This window comes from Coregonus clupeaformis, chromosome 17, assembly GCF_020615455.1.
Source record: "Coregonus clupeaformis isolate EN_2021a chromosome 17, ASM2061545v1, whole genome shotgun sequence".
Classification (NCBI taxonomy): domain Eukaryota; kingdom Metazoa; phylum Chordata; class Actinopteri; order Salmoniformes; family Salmonidae; genus Coregonus; species Coregonus clupeaformis.
Genome location: NC_059208.1, coordinates 16,414,464 through 16,429,825, shown reverse-complemented (window position 1 = coordinate 16,429,825; position 15,362 = coordinate 16,414,464).

Below are 15,362 nucleotides of genomic sequence, written 5' to 3'. Positions count from 1 at the left end.
CCACAACCACAGTCCAACCCCAGTCAGTCCCCATGCTGTATTATCTCCCACTTCTAGCGTAGTACCTCCACAACCCCAGTCAGTCCCCATGCTGTATAACCTCCCACCCCTACAGTAGTACCTCCACAACCCCACTCAGTCTCCATGCTGTATAACCTCCCACCCCTAGAGCATTACCTCCACTACCCCAGTCCAGACCCAGTCAGTCTCCATGCTGTATAACCTCCCACCCCTACAGCAGTACCTCCACAACCCCAGTCCAAACCCAGTCAGTCTCCATGCTGTATAACCTCCCACCCCTACAGTAGTACCTCCACAACCCCAGTCAGTCTCTATGCTGTATAACCTCCCACCCCTACAGTTGTACCTCCACAACCTGTCCAACCCCAGTCAGTCTCCATGCTGTATAACTTCCCACCCCTACAGTAGTACCTCCACAACCCCAGTCCAACCCCAGTCAGTCTCCATGCTGTATAACCTCCCACCCCTACAGTAATACCTCCACAAACCCAGTCCAACCCAATCAGTCTCCATGCTGTATGACCTACCACACCTAGAGCAGTACCTCCACAACCCAAGTCAGTCTCCATGCTGTATAACCTCCCACCCCTATAGTAGTACCTCCACATCCCCAGTCAGTCTCCATGCTGTATAACCTCCCACCCCTACTGCAGTACCTCCACAACCCCAGTCCAACCCCAGTCAGTCTCCATGCTGTATAACCTCCCACCCCTACAGCAGTACCTCCACAACCCCAGTCCAACCCCAGTCAGTCTCCATGCTGTATAACCTCCCACCTCTACAGCAGTACCTCCACAACCCCAGTCCAACCCCAGTCAGTCTCCAAGCTGTATAACCTCCTACCCCTAGAGTAGTACCTCCACAACCCCAGTCCAACCCCAGTCAGTCTCCATGCTGTATAACCTCCCACCCCTACAGTAGTACCTCCACAACCCCAGTCAGTCTCTATGCTGTATAACCTCCCACCCCTACAGTTGTACCTCCACAACCTGTCCAACCCCAGTCAGTCTCCATGCTGTATAACTTCCCACCCCTACAGTAGTACCTCCACAACCCCAGTCCAACCCCAGTCAGTCTCCATGCTGTATAACCTCCCACCCCTACAGTAATACCTCCACAAACCCAGTCCAACCCAATCAGTCTCCATGCTGTATGACCTACCACACCTAGAGCAGTACCTCCACAACCCAAGTCAGTCTCCATGCTGTATAACCTCCCACCCCTACAGTAGTACCTCCACATCCCCAGTCAGTCTCCATGCTGTATAACCTCCCACCCCTACTGCAGTACCTCCACAACCCCAGTCCAACCCCAGTCAGTCTCCATACTGTATAACCTCCCACCCCTACAGCAGTACCTCCACAACCCCAGTCCAACCCCAGTCAGTCTCCATGCTGTATAACCTCCCACCTCTACAGCAGTACCTCCACAACCCCAGTCCAACCCCAGTCAGTCTCCAAGCTGTATAACCTCCTACCCCTAGAGTAGTACCTCCACAACCCCAGTCCAACCCCAGTCAGTCTCCATGCTGTATAACCTCCCACTTCTAAAGCAGTACCTCCACAACCCCAGTCCAACCCCAGTCAGTCTCCATGCTGTATAACCTCCCACCCCTAGAGTAGTACCTCCACAACCCCAGTCAGTCTCCATGCTGTATAACCTCCACCCCTACAGAAGTACCTCCACAACCCCAGTCAGTCCCCATGCTGTATAACCTCCCACCCCTACAGCAGTACCTCCACAACCCCAGTCCAACCCCAGTCACCTTCATGCTGTATAACCTCCCACCCCTACAGTAGTACCTCCACAACCCCAGTCCAACCCCAGTCAGTCTCCATGCTGTATAACCTCCCACTCCTAGAGTAGTACCGCCACAACCCCAGTCAGTCTTCATGCTGTATAACCTCCCCCCCCCTACAGTAGTACCTCCACAACCCCAGTCCAACCCCAGTCAGTCTCCATGCTGTATAACCTCCCAACCCTAGAGTAGTACCTCCACAACCCCAGTCAGTCTCCATGCTGTATAACCTCCCATCCCTACAGTGGTACCTCCACAACCCCAGTCAGTCTCCATGCTGTATAACCTCCCACCCCTACAGCAGTACCTCCACAACCCCAGTCCAACCCAGTCAGTCTCCATACTGTATAACCTCCCACCCCTACAGCAGTACCTCCACAACCCCAGTCCAACCCTAGTCAGTCTCCATGCTGTATAACCTCCCACACCTACAGCAGTACCTCCACAACTCCAGTCCAACCCCAGTCAGTCTCCATACTGTATAACCTCCCACCCCTAGAGGTGTACCTCTACAACCCCAGTCAGTCTCCATTCTGTATAACCTCCCACACCTAGAGCAGTACCTCCAAAACCTCAGTCAGTCCCCATGCTGTATAACATCCCACCCCTAGAGTAGTACCTTCACAACCCCAGTCAGTCCTCATGCTATATAACCTTCCACCCCTAGAGTTGTACCTCCACAACCCCAGTCCAACCCCAGTCAGTCTCCATGCTGTATAACCTCCCAGCCCTAGAGTGTACCGCCACAACCCCAGTCAGTCTCCATGCTGTATAACCTCGCACCCCTACAGCAGTACCTCCACAACCCCAGTCCAACCCCAGTCAGTCTCCATGCTGTACAACCTCCCACCCCTACAGCAGTACCTCCAAAACCCCAGTCAGTCCCCATGATGTATAACCTCCCACCACTACAGTAGTACCTCCACAACCCCAGTCAGTCCCCATGCTGTATAACCTCCTACCCCTAGAGTAGTACCTCCACAACCCCAGTTCAACCGTAGTCAGTCTCCATGCTGTATAACCTCCACCCCTACAGCCGTACCTCCACAACCCCATTCCAACCCCAGTCAACTTCATGCTGTATAACCTCCCACCCCTACAGTAGTACCTCCACAAACCCAGTCCAACCCCAGTCAGTCTCCATGCTATATAACCTCCCACCCCTAGAGCAGTACCTCCACAACCCCAGTCAGTCTCCATGCTGTATAACCTCCCACCCCTACAGTAGTACCTCCAAAACCCCAGTCAGTCTCCATGCTGTATAACCTCCCACCCCTAGAGTAGTACCACCACAACCCCAGTCCAACCCTAGTCAGTCTCCATACTGTATAACCTCCCACCCCTACAGCAGTACCTCCGAAACCCCAGTCAGTCCCCATGCTGCATAACCTCCCACCCCTACAGTAGTACCTCCACAACCCCAGTCAGTCCCCATGCTGTTTAACCTCCCACCCCTAGAGTAGTACCTCCACAACCCCAGTCCAACCCCAGTCAGACTCCATGCTGTATAATCTCCCACCTCTAGAGTAGTACCTCCACAACCCCAGTCAATCTCCATGCTGTATAATCTCCCAACCCTACAGCAGTACCTCCACAACCCCAGTCCAACCCCAGTCAGTCTCCATGCTGTATAACCTCCCACCCCTAAAGCAGTACCTCCACAACCCCAGTCCAACGTTAGTCACTCTCCATGCTGTATAACCTCCCACCCCTACAGCAATACCTCCACAACCCCAGTCCAACCCCAGTCAGTCTCCATGCTGTATAACCTCCCCCCCTACAGCAGTACCTCCACAACCCCAGTCCAACACCAGTCAGTCTCCATGCTGTATAACCTCCCATCCCTACAGCAGTACCTCCACAGCCCCAGTCAGTCCCCAAGCTGTTTAACCTCCCACCCCTACAGTAGTACCTCCACAACCCCAGTCAGTCTCCATCTTGTATAACCTCCCACCCCTACAGCAGTACCTCCACAACCCCAGTCCAACCCCAGTAAGAGTCCATGCTGTATAACCTCCCACACCTACAGCAGTACTTCCAAAACCCCAGTCCATCCCCAGTCAGTCTCCATGCTGTAAAACCTCCCACCCCTAGAGTAGTACCTCCACAACCCCAGTCCAAGACCAGTCAGTCTCCATGCTGTATAACCTCCCACCCCTACAGCAGTACCTTCACAACCCCAGTCTAACCCCAGTCAGTCACCATGCTGTATAACCTCCCACCCCTACAGTAGTACCTCCACAACCCCAGTCAATCCCCATGCTGTATAACCTCCCACCCCTAGAGCAGTACCTCCACAACCCCAGTCCAACCCCAGTCAATCTCCATGCTGTATAACCTCCCACCCCTACAGCAGTACCTCCACAACCCCAGTCCAACCCCAGTCAGTCTCCATGCTGTATAACCTCCCAAACCTACAGCAGTACCTCCACAACCCCAGTCCAACCCCAGTCAGTCTCCATGCTGTATAACCTCCCACCCCTACAGCAGTACCTCCACAACCCCAGTCCAACCCCAGTCAGTCGCCATGCTGTATAACCTCCCACCCCTACAGCAGTACCTCCACAACCCCAGTACAACCCCAGTCAGTCTCCATGCTGTATAACCTCCCACCCCTACAGCAGTACCTCCACAACCCCAGTCCAACCCCAGTCAGTCTCCATGCTGTATAACCTCCCACCCCTACAGTAGTACCTCCACAACCCCAGTCAGTCTCCATGCTGTATAATCTCCCACCCCTACAGCAGTACCTCCACAACCCCAGTCCAACCCCAGTCAGTCTCCATGCTGTATAACCTCCCACCCCTACAGCAGTACCTCCACAACCCCACTCAGTCTCCATGCTGTATAACCTCCCACCCCCACAGCAGTACCTCCACAACCCCACTCAGTCTCCATGCTGTATAACCTCCCACCCCTAGAGTAGTACCTCCACAACCCCTTCAGTCTCCTTGCTGTATAACTCATTAAATCCTCACTGAATATGAGGTACTGTGTTCTCATCTGGGCCCCATAACCAGACCGTCCAGAAGGGAGACAAGCTGCTCTCAGGCCCAACATCCATAATGTGAATACAAACTGCACTCAATGGTAGTTATAGCTCCACACATCATAGAGGAATCAGGACCTGGCAACAAATTGAGAAACGTTTGTAGTCGGGGCACTTTTAAGTCCATTGAGCATGAGTACGACTAGGACAGACCCTAGTGCTGGTGGGTAGAGCTGTTGTTGTTTTCTCTGTTCAGATGGAGAAATATGTCTCTAATTCATTTATTAGTATATAATTTGTTCAGAACGCTTGTCTGATGTGTTGATAACCTGACTGTCCTCCATTCAGGAAATCCATCAGATCCTGATCTGGGTCTTGTCATACCTTCCACTGTAACACTCATTGTTGCAGCAAGCATGAAATGCTTCATTTTCAGTCATATTTGTTTTACCTAATTCACATTATCCCGCATAATGGCGCATTTGTAGATGTACTGTTAGCTTATTACGTTTACTTTGTAAGCTACCGGTAAAAACTTTGTACAGTTGGCTAAACATAGTGGTAAGTAGACCTAATGTACTTTTTTCTCCAACCAGCATAGGCTTACCTAGTGAAGTTAGCTAACACTATCCCCTTTTCAACATTGTTTTAAAGTGTTTAATCACTACTGCTGCTGACAGACATGATACGCTACATTGATTGAAGGACCATGTCAAATTGGCTAGCTAGTTAATAACAGATCACGTCAATATAGCTGGTTACCAAGATAACTATCAGGGGATAAACTAGATGGCTAACTTTACCAGGATGAGGCTTGTTAATAACAGGTCAATATAGCTGGTTAACAAGATATCTATCAGGGGATAAACTAGATGGCTAACTTTACCAGGATGAGGACTTGCTGATGTCATGCTCTTTCCAAGAGACTCTGATGAAGCTGAATGACACGTTATGTGCTTAACTAGCTAGCTAGCCACATGTCAAATGGACAGGATACCCTCACGTTATGTGCTTAGCTAGCTAGCTAGCCACATGTCAAATGGACAGGATACCCTCACGTTATTACATTTACATTTTAGTCATTTAGCAGACGCTCTTATCCAGAGCGACTTACAGGAGCAATTAGGGTTAAGTGCCTTGCTCAAGGGCACATAAACGTCATTTAGCAGACGCTCTTAGCCAGAGCGACTCACAAATTGGTGCGTTCACCCTATAGCCAGTGGGATAACCACTTTACAATTTGGGGGGGTAGAAGGATTACTTTATCCTATCCCAGGTATTCCTTAAAGAGGTGGGGTTTCAAATGTCTCCGGAAGGTGGTGAGTGACTCCGCTGTCCTGGCGTCGTGAGGGAGCTTGTTCCACCATTGGGGTGCCAGAGCAGCGAACAGTTTTGACTGGGCTGAGCGGGAACTATGCTTCCGCAGAGGAAGGGAGCCAGCAGGCCAGAGGTGGATGAACGCAATGCCCTCGTTTGGGTGTAGGGACTGATCAGAGCCTGAAGGTACAGAGGTGCCGTTCCCCTCACTGCTCCATAGGCAAGCACCATGGTCTTGTAGCGGATGCGAGCTTCAACTGGAAGCCAGTGGAGTGTGCGGAGGAGGGGGTGACGTGAGAGAACTTGGGAAGGTTGAACACCAGACGGGCTGCGGCATTCTGGATGAGTTGTAGGGGTTTAATGGCACAGGCAGGGAGGCCAGCCAACAGCGAGTTGCAGTAGTCCAGCCGGGAGATGACAAGTGCCTGGATTAGGACCTGTGCCGCTTCCTGTGTAAGGCAGGGTCGTACTCTCCGAATGTTGTAGAGCATGAACCTGCAGGAGCGGGTCACCGCCTTGATGTTGGCGGAGAACGACAGGGTGTTGTCCAGGGTCACGCCTAGGCTCTTCGCACTCTGGGAGGAGGACACAGCGGAGTTGTCAACCGTGATGGCGAGATCATGGAGCGGGCAGTCCTTCCCCGGGAGGAAGAGCAGCTCCGTCTTGCCAGGGTTCAGCTTGAGGTGGTGATCCGTCATCCATACTGATATGTCTGCCAGACATGCAGAGATGCGATTCGCCACCTGGTTATCAGAAGGGGGAAAGGGAGAAGATTAGTTGTGTATCGTCAGCGTAGCAATGATAGGAAAGGCCATGTGAGGATATGACAGAGCCAAGTGACTTGGTGTATAGGGAGAAAAGGAGAGGGCCTAGAACTGAGCCCTGGGGGACACCAGTGGTGAGAGCACGTGGTGCGGAGACAGCTTCTCGCCACGCCATTTGGTAGGAGCGACCGGTCAGGTAGGACGCAATCCAGGAGTGAGCCGCGCCGGAGATGCCCAGCTCGGAGAGGGTGGAGAGGAGGATCTGATGGTTCACAGTATCAAAGGCAGCAGACAGGTCTAGAAGGACAAGAGCAGAGGAGAGAGAGTTAGCTTTAGCAGTGCGGAGAGTCTCCGTGACACAGAGAAGAGCAGTCTCAGTTGAATGACCAGTCCTGAAACCTGATTGGTTTGGATCAAGAAGGTCATTCTGAGAGAGATAGCAAGAGAGTTGGCTAAAGACGGCACGCTCAATAGTTTTGGAAAGAAAAGAAAGAAGGGATACTGGTCTGTAGTTGTTGACATCAGTGGGGTCGAGTGTTGGTTTTTTGAGAAGGGGAGCAACTCTCGCTCTCTTGAAGACGGAAGGGACATGGCCAGCGGTCAAGGATGAGTTGATCAGCGAGGTGAGGTAGGGGAGAAGGTCACCGGAGATGGTCTGGAGAAGGGAGGAGGGGATGGGGTCAAGCGGGCAGGTTGTTGGGCGGCCTGCAGTCACAAGTCGCAGGATTTTATCTGGAGAGAGAGGGGAGAAAGAAGTCAAAGCATAGGGTAGGGCAGTGTGAGCAGGACCAGCAGTGTCATTAGACTTAACAAACGAGGATCGGATGTCGTCAACCTTCTTTTCAAAGTGGTTGACGAAGTCATCCACAGAGAGAGAGGAGGGGGGGAGGATTCAGGAGGGAGGAAAATGTGGCAAAGAGCTTCCTAGGGTTAGAGGCAGATGCTTGGAATTTAGAGTGGTAGAAGGTGGCCTTAGCAGCAGAAACAGATGAAGAAAATGTAGAGAGGAGGGAGTGAAAAGATGCCAGGTCGGCAGGGAGTTTAGTTTTCTTCCATTTCCGCTCCGCTGCCCGGAGCTCTGTTCTGTGAGCTCGCAATGAGTCATCAAGCCACGGAGCTGGAGGGGAGGACCGAGCCGGCCGGGAGGATAGGGGACACAGAGAGTCAAAGGATGCAGAAAGGGAGGAGAGGAGGGTTGAGGAGGCAGAATCAGGAGATTGGAGGGAGAAGGATTGAGCAGAGGGAAGAGATGATAGGATGGAAGAGGAGAGAGTAGCGGGAGAGAGAGAGCGAAGGTTGCGGCGGCGCATTACCATCTGTGTAGGGGCAGAGTGAGTAGTGTGGGAGGAGAGCGAGAGAGAAAAGGAAACAAAGTAGTGGTCGGAGACATGGAGGGGAGTTGCAGTGAGATTAGTAGAGGAGCAGCATCTAGTGAAGATGAGGTCAAGCGTATTGCCTGCCTTGTGAGTAGGGGGGACGGTGAGAGGGTGAGGTCAAAAGAGGAGAGGAGTGGAAAGAAGGAGGCAGAGAGAAATGAGTCAAATGTGGACATAGGGAGGTTGAAATCCCCCAAAACTGTGAGGGGTGAGCCATCCTCAGGGAAGGAACTTATCAAGGCGTCAAGCTCATTGATGAACTCTCCAAGGGAACCTGGAGGGCGATAGATGACAAGGATATTAAGCTTAAATGGGCTAGTGACTGTGACAGCATGGAATTCAAATGAGGAGATAGACAGATGGGTTAGGGGAAAAATTGAGAATGTCCACTTGGGAGAGATGAGGATTCCTGTACCACCACCCCTCTGACCAGATGCTCTCGGGGTATGCGAGAACACATGGTCAGACGAGGAGAGAGCAGTAGGAGTAGCAGTGTTTTCAGTGGTGATCCATGTTTCCGTCAGCGCCAGGAAGTCGAGGGACTGGAGGTTGGCATAGGCTGGGATGAAGTCAGCTTTGTTGGCAGCAGAACGGCAGTTCCAGAGGCTGCCTGCGACCTGGAACTCCAGGTGTGGGGTGCGTGCAGGGACCACCAGGTTAGAGAGGCAGCAGCCACGCGGTGTGGTGCGTTTGTGTAGCCTGTGCAGAGAGGAGAGAACAGGGATAGGCAGAGGCATAGTTGACAGGCTGTAGCAAATGGCTACAAAAATGCAGAGGAGATCGGAATGAAATGAGCTAAGCATCTGGGAGAGGAGAGAGCAGGGCCTCCCTCACCAAAAACTTCTACCTCAGAAACTAAAATTGTTTCACTGAACCACCCGAACAAAAACTCTCCCAACTTCCACCTTTAGAAATCAGAATTGTTGTGAACCACAGCGGTTCAATGTTTAAAGGAATAGACTCAACCCACTTTATTCAGCTAGCTAACTATGACACCATAGCTAACTAGCAAGCTAGCATCCAATAACAATAACACACCGTTTAGCACCAACACTTGGTCACAACAAACCACCAATAGTGTGATAACACACTAAACAGATCATTCGTGTCTGTGTCAAGTTCCTTTCATGACGCAGCAATGATTAAACGTTGGCTAGCTAGGACAAGTATATTGTATTTGGCTACTACCGTACAGTTAGCTGGTCGTGTTGGGTAGCTAGCAATGGCCACTGTGTTGACTTTGTTTGAAGAACGGCTAGCTAGCTAGCTTCGTGCTACACCCGGCACACAATGGCTATTGTGTTGACTCTGACTCTGTTCGAACAGCCGGCACGGCCGAAGACACTGCCAAGACACACCAATAGTGTGATAACACACTAAACAGATCATTCGTGTCTGTGTCAAGTTCCTTTCATGACGCAGCAATGATTAAACGTTGGCTAGCTAGGACAAGTATATTGTATTTAGCTACTACAGTACAGTTAGCTGGTCGTGTTGGGTAGCTAGCAATGGCCACTGTGCTTAGCTAGCTAGCTAGCCACATGTCAAATGGACAGGATACCCTCACGTTATGTGCTTAGCTAGCTAGCTAGCCACATGTCAAATGGACAGGATACCCTCACGTTATGTGCTTAGCTAGCTAGCTAGCCACATGTCAAATGGACAGGATACCCTCATGTATCTGAAAATACATGATCAATTGATGTGTACTGATCATGAAAAGCTTGCTGTATAACTCTCATGATAGCGCTAAATGTGGAATAATCTGAAATGTGTAGCTTTGACTATGCTCTTCAAGAGGTAATGATATTACAACCAAATTGTTATTGAAAACGGCACGTAGTTGTCAATGGTTATAGTGGAGCTTGGGGTATCCTTGCCCAGGAGCAGCCAAATTGAACACTCTGCACTGTACTGTGAAGTTTTATTGACAATAACCTATATTGAGTAATATTTGTTTACCCAATTCACAGCTGACCATTTATTATTTATAATGTTGAATCCCATCATCATGATTTATAATGTTGAATCCCATAATCATGATTTATAATGTTGAATACCATAATCATGATTTATAATGTTGAATCACATAATCATGATTTGATCATCTTGAATCCCATAATCAATATTTATATTGTTGAATCCCATAATCATGATTTGATCATATTGAATCCTATAGTCATAATTTATAATGTTGAATCCCATTATCATGATTTGATCATGTTTAATCCCATAATCATGATTTGATCATGTTGAATCCTATAATCATGATTTACAATGTTCAATCCCATAATCCTGATTTAATCATGTTCAATCTTATAATCATGATTTATAATGTTGAATCCCATAATCATGATTTGATCATGTTGAATCCCAAAATTAATATTTACAACATTCAATCCCATATTCATGATTTGATCATGTTGAATCCCATAATCATGATTTGATCATGTTGAATCCCATAATTGAGATTTTACCATGTTGAATCCCATTATCATGATTTTATCATGTTCAATTTCATTATCATGATTTTATCATGTTGAATACCATTATCATGATTGTATCACGTTGAAACCCATTATCATGATTTTATTGTGTTGAATCCCATAATCATGATCTTATCATGTTGAATCCCATGATCATGATTTTATCATGTTGAATCCCATAATCATGATTTGATCATGTTGAATCCCATATCATGATTTTATCATGTTGAATCCCATTATCATGATTTTTTCATGTTGAATCCCATTATCATGATTTTATCATGTTGAATCGCATTATCATGATTGTATCATGTTGAATCCCATGTATTTTCTGGGATTTTCTTACCCTTTTCCTCCCAAAACACAAAGTAGATGTTTCTAAATTTAAAGGACCATGAGTGTCTTCAACTCCCTACATAACATTCCAGCCAAATCTTCTTCAAATCAAATCAAATTTTATTTGTCACATGTGCTGAATACAACAGGTGTAGACCTTACAGTGAAATGCTTACTTACAAGCCCTTAACCAACAATGCAGTTTTAAGAAAAAAAGTGTTAAGTAAAAAATAGATAAGTGAAACATAAAAATATCAACTAATTAAAGAGCAGCAATAAAATAACAATAGCGAGGCTATATATAGGGGGTACCGGTACAGAGTCAATGTGCGGGGGCACCGGTTAGTCGATGTAGTTGAGGTAATATGTACATGTAGGTAGAGTTAAAGTGACTATTCATAGATAATACACAGAGAGTAGCAGCAGCGTAAAAGAGGGGGTTGGGGTGGGGTGGGGTGGGGTGGGGTGGGGGGGACAATGCAAATAGTCCAGGTAGCCATGATTAGCTGTTCATGAGTCTTATGGTTTGGGGGTAGAAGCTGTTAAGATGCCTTTTGGACCTAGACTTGGCGTTCCGGTACAGCTTGACATGTGGTAGCAGAGAGAACAGTCTGTGACTAGGGTGGCTGGAGTCTGACAATTTTTAGGGCCTTCCTCTGACACCGCCTGGTATTGAGGTCCTGGAATACACAGTACAGGTCTGATCATAGTAATACACAGTACAGGTCTGATCATGGTAATACACAGTACAGGTCTGATCATAGTAATACACATTACAGGTCTGATCATAGTAATACACAGTACAGGTCTGATCATAGTAATACACATTACAGGTCTGATCATAGTAATACACATTACAGGTCTGATCATGGTAATACACAGTACAGGTCTGATCATAGTAATACACATTCACATTTCTCTGTCAGGTCCATGGACTAATGCCTCCAACAAGGGCAAGTTTCTGAAGTTCGATTTTCTCTTTTTGATGAAAAGGTTTGCTTTCTTATCTTTCAATGTCTATAACCAATTAAGAGCTCCAGGGAGACCCAGCTAAAGGCAATTCAAATAGAGTCAATCTGATCGAGGTAATATCACTGTTTGGGATGAGACTGAAGAAAGCCTGGGGAGAGTATATGTAACAACATGAAAACAGCAGGTTTCAACCACAATCAATAGCCCATATAAACACATCAATAGCCCATATAAACACATCAATAGCCCACATAAACACATCAATAGTCCACATAAACAGCAGAACTGGAATCACAACATAATAAGAGATTAAAGCATGTGGCTCATTAAAAGGCCATTTGTCTTGGTGTCTGTTTATGATTTTATCTCTATGTATATCCTGACACCACTATCAAAGGGTGACATTTCAAAGAAATATTTCTGTGTACTAAAATCTTCTGTGAGAAAGCGCTTCCTTAAAATTCAATTAACTGTGTTTATAAATGAAAGTGTGAATGATATCATCTGAAAGCAGATTTCCACGCTCTGCTTTCTGCTGTTTGGGGGTGAATAAACATCTGAAACAGGATACTTCCTTATAGGCAGATTCCAATCCACTGTTCAGAATGACATCTGCATCTGTCTGTCTCATTCAGAACTGGCATCAAATTATAGGTGGAACCAGAAATAACTATTTGATATTGGTGTTGTCTTTGCATGCAGTCCTTTATGCACAGTTCCCCATATACTGTACATCATGCACACGTCTGCACAGTTCCACACATACTATATCATAATAATACACATTACAGGTCTGATCATAGTAATACACATTACAGGTCTGATCATAGTAATACACATTACAGGTCTGATCATAGTAATACACAGTACAGGTCTGATCATAGTAATACATATTACAGGTCTGATCATAGTAATACACAGTACAGGTCTGATCATAGTAATACACATTACAGATCATAGTAATACACAGTACAGGTCTGATCATAGTAATACACATTACAGGTCTGATCATAGTAATACACATTACAGGTCTGATCATGGTAATACACAGTACAGGTCTGATCATAGTAATACACATTACAGGTCTGATCATAGTAATACATATTACTGGTCTGATCATAGTAATACACAGTACAGGTCTGATCATAGTAATACACAGTACAGGTCTGATCATAGTAATACATATTACAGGTCTGATCATAGTAATACACATTACAGGTCTGATCATAGTAATACATATTACTGGTCTGATCATAGTAATACACAGTACAGGTCTGATCATAGTAATACACAGTACAGGTCTGATCATAGTAATACACATCACAGATCATAGTAATACACAGTACAGGTCTGATCATAGTAATACACATTACAGGTCTGATCATAGTAATACATATTACTGGTCTGATCATAGTAATACACAGTACAGGTCTGATCATAGTAATACACAGTACAGGTCTGATCATAGTAATACATATTACTGGTCTGATCATAGTAATACACATTACAGGTCTGATCATAGTAATACATATTACTGGTCTGATCATAGTAATACACAGTACAGGTCTGATCATAGTAATACACATTACAGGTCTGATCATAGTAATACATATTACTGGTCTGATCATAGTAATACACATTACAGGTGATCATGGATCTCTCAACCTAACATTGATTTCATATGAGAGGAATCTAATGAGCTTTAAGTATTAATCCTGTAAATCACTGGCTTATTTCATCATTTCTCCAGTAACCAGTCACCAGCTTATTTCAACATTCCTCCAGTAACCAGTCACTGGCTTATTTCAACATTCCTCCAGTAACCAGTCACCGGCTTATTTCAACATTCCTCCAGTAACCAGTCACTGTCTTATTTCATCATTCCTCCAGTAACCAGTCACTGGCTTATTTCATCATTCCTCCAGTAACCAGTCACTGGCTTATTTCATCATTCCTCCAGTAACCAGTCACTGGCTTATTTCATCATTCCTCCAGTAACCAGTCACTGGCTTATTTCATCATTCCTCCAGTAACCAGTCACTGGCTTATTTCATCATTCCTCCAGTAACCAGTCACTGGCTTATTTCAACACTCCTCCAGTAACCAGTCACTGGCTTATTTCAACACTCCTCCAGTAACCAGTCACTGGCTTATTTCAACATTCCTCCAGTAACCAGTCACTGGCTTATTTAATCAATCCTCCAGTAGCCAGCTCCTGACAGACCAGAGGACCTCCAGTAGCCATCCCCTGACAGACCAGAGGACCTCCAGTAGCCAGCTCCTGACAGACCAGAGGACCTCCAGTAGCCATCCCCTGACAGACCAGAGGACCTCCAGTAGCCATCCCCTGACAGACCAGAGGACCTCCAGTAGCCATCCCCTGACAGACCAGAGGACATCCAGTAGCCAGCTCCTGACAGACCAGAGGACCTCCAGTAGCCATCCCCTGACAGACCAGAGGACCTCCAGTAGCCAGCTCCTGACAGATCAGAGTACCTCCAGTAGCCATCCCCTGACAGACCAGAGTACCTCCAGTAGCCATCCCCTGACAGACCAGAGTACCTCCAGCACTCTGCCTTGATATTCCTTCTCAGGATACATCCAATGAGATAATCATCAATCAAAACAGTCACTAATCTTGTTTACTGTCCATTTAGATGGATTGTAGATTCCAACAAAAAAACTCTCTAACTTTGTAGCAGAAGAACACATTCAAATTTGCAACGTATTTACCTGTGTTACATCAAAACAGACATCAATTTTGGACCAAAGTTGATTTTTTTGATTATCACAAATGTCTACAAAGCAAAGACTTCAGAACAATCCAGAATCATGTCCCTGTTGGAAAAGTCCTACATAACCCAGAATGCATTTTTGCTAGCATTCCTTCAGTTCAGATGAAAACGTTGCTGTGCACCTTGGGTAATGTAGGCAAAATGCACAGAAGTTGGATGGAACATAGCTTCAAAATGTGAAGCTTCACAAAATTCTTAATTTACAAATGTTTTCTTATTGTACAACATAGAAATGGTTAACAAAGTGAAAGCAGAGGGCAGGATTAATCCAGATGTGAACACAGAGTAGAACTGTAGTGGCCGTGAAATGCCATTCCCTTCAAATGCTCTCACAATGAAAAAACTGGTCATGAGTTTAGCTTTCAAGTACAGAACATTTTGCCCTTTTGACATCTAGAATCAACCTGGTTTATTACCATGGAAATGCCTGGCCTGCAGAGCTAGGTGTGGTTCCTATCAGACGTCTCATATTCAAAACTAACCACACATTCCCAGTCAGGGGTTGTGC